This window comes from Tauraco erythrolophus, chromosome 1, assembly GCF_009769465.1.
Source record: "Tauraco erythrolophus isolate bTauEry1 chromosome 1, bTauEry1.pri, whole genome shotgun sequence".
NCBI classification, from domain to species: domain Eukaryota; kingdom Metazoa; phylum Chordata; class Aves; order Musophagiformes; family Musophagidae; genus Tauraco; species Tauraco erythrolophus.
In genome coordinates this window covers 18,098,874-18,101,512 of record NC_141465.1, presented here as the reverse complement: position 1 = coordinate 18,101,512, position 2,639 = coordinate 18,098,874, and positions in this window count along the sequence as shown.

Sequence of the window (2,639 nt, the reverse complement as noted above, 5' to 3'; positions counted from 1 at the left end):
CAAACACACTGCACCTCAAAAAGAAATGTTACCTTTTCTTTTGCTCCTTCTGCCACTCAAACTCTCCAGCCCTGAAGTTCAAAGAGGATACATCGCCTCTTTGCCTAGCAGCTTTGCCAAGTCCAGAAAATTTTTTTTAAAAAAATAAAAAGGTGGATTTTTTTTTCTCACAGTATTTCTAATAGTGTCAAAATTCCTAAATCAGAACTCTTATTTTTGAGATATTTCCTGAACTATACTATCCTGAAAAGAAAGTGAATTGTGACAGCTATTACTATGTTCCTTCCCATACAGTTTTCCCATTGCATTACGAATTCATCGACAAATAGAGGAGCTAGCTCCAACAGAGCAGCAATAATATATAGAACTGTCATAAGAATGAAATTTATTAAGAGAAAGAAATGATGATGGACTATAAAGGTAAGAGAAAAAAAACCTACCACATTTAATTCAGCATTCCAACGCAGAAACTACAACCCTACTATATGAAAGTAATATTTAAGCATAGCCCATTTAGCACTCTTATGCTGTCTCAAACTTCAGATCAGCAAGGTATACGCTTTGGGGCCTTGCCAAATTGTGACATAGTCCTAATGCCTCCAGCGCCAGTATGTCAAGCCCTCTCACACGGTAAGGGAGAACGCTCTACACCTCATAGGATCAAGTTCAAAAAGCCTGGAGAGAAGCAGCAGTGCAGGGAGAGAGGCTTGAACCTCGCAGTGGCATGCACGTCCCAACACTCCCCCTCCCCTTTCACACGCAGATCCATGTGGTCTCCACCTGACAAACCTACATTTACAATGCTCATTGCTTTAAAATTAAACCATTTCTTATCTCAGCCATGTGTTTATGCCTTGGTTTCCATTTAGCTGGTTTGTCTTTCAGACAGCAATGTCTGAAAACAGTGGTAACAGAAATGTAATAGATTATAAGAACCTTGGGAAATATTACAGAGCGACCCTGGGTGCACAGAGCAGAAAGGCAACATCTCCAAGCATTAGCTAGGACCTTGTGACCCAGGTCCCGATCCTGTGCTCAGCCCCACCTAAGCACATGCTGACACTGGCACTGCAGTCTCTAGGGTTGGGCATGGGGCTGACCCAGCTCCAGCCCATCCCAGCACTGGGGCTGTCAAGGGGCGTCTTGCAGCCCTTATTCAGGATTGAATCATGCTTACCTTGGCTTCAACTAACGTCCTTATTATGCAAGTCAGACCCAAGACCCAGGCCAGAAATGGGGTTTCCCAAACACCTTGGAGAGAGCTGTGGCGAGATGTGGCCAGGTCGTTTCCGAGTTCACAGCCTTACCCAGACAGCAGCCAAGCCTGAATTTGTGCGCGCTGAGCACGTGCAACTTCTTACGACATTCAAGACCTGCAGCTGGGGTCCCGTAAGGCCCACAGCAAACCTTAGGTTAGACAAACAGATTTTGAAGCCAACAGGAGTTGAAAATTTCAGCGCTTGCCTTGAGGTGCTCAGCAGACAGACCAGGCCAGTTGAAAACACTTTGTTTCCACAAGTCACGTTTTTATAAAACTGACATTTCTTTCCTGAAAAATCAATGTTATAAGTTACCACTGTTGAAATGGCTTAGCTGAAAGTCCTGCCTCGTGAGTCAAAATAAGAATATACTGATGTTTATGAGCACTGGGAGGGCCTGAAACAACACCCATAGGAAAATGTGTTCAACAGCTTCAATGGATCATGGATGAGGCCCAAACTCATGTCTGATTTAAATCCATAAGAGTATTTGGTCCCTTTTGAAAAAATGGATGGTTTGGAAATGTAGTTCCTGTAACCCCAGGCTTTGCTCCACGCTAAAGGTGTTTACAAGCTTCTGACAACTAGGCATAGCACAAAGCCACCTTTAGAAGCAAGAAAATAAAAACACCCTTACTACAATCTAACACCAGCAGGAAAAATATTTGGCTGAAACTTTAGGTGCGAATGGTACTTAAGCTAGAACAAAAAGACAAAAACATCAAAATCTAGTAATGTGGAAACAAGGAAAGTTTAGATCTTTAAAAAGAAAGGTAAGATAGACATTTGAGGTAACAAACAAAAAAACCAAAATGCACAAACACATCACAGACATCTAAAAATAGCATTTTATACATTTTTTGCCAGTGCTTCTCTGAGAGCAAGTTCTTTAAACAGAACTTAACAATTTTACAATTTTTTTTAAAAAAATATGTCATCCTAAAATAGCCCATCAATCCTTACCCAAACTTTCTGTATTTCTACAAAAATAGATGCACAAAGAGCTACAAAATACTGTATTCCTGAAAGGAGGCGCACTGTAGTCAAGGGAGAGTCTTTTTCCTGACAATTGATACTGTTCATAAAAATATCAAGCTGAACAAAACAAAACACTGTTAAAAGAGCAGAAAGGAGTTAGGTTGCCCAGCTGCAGCAGGCTCAGATGAGAAAAGAAAAGAAAAGTTAGGGTTTTGTTTTTTTTCAAACACGGTGGGACCCATGAACGGCCTTACAAACAAAAGGCTCAATAGCAAAACCAGAACATTTGGCTCTTCATCTTCACGTGTGTCCTTTGCCCCATGCAGAAGGAGTCAACGACTGTTATATCGCCCGCCCAGCTGCACTGACTCCAGCTCTAGCTGATGTTAATTTATCTGAACT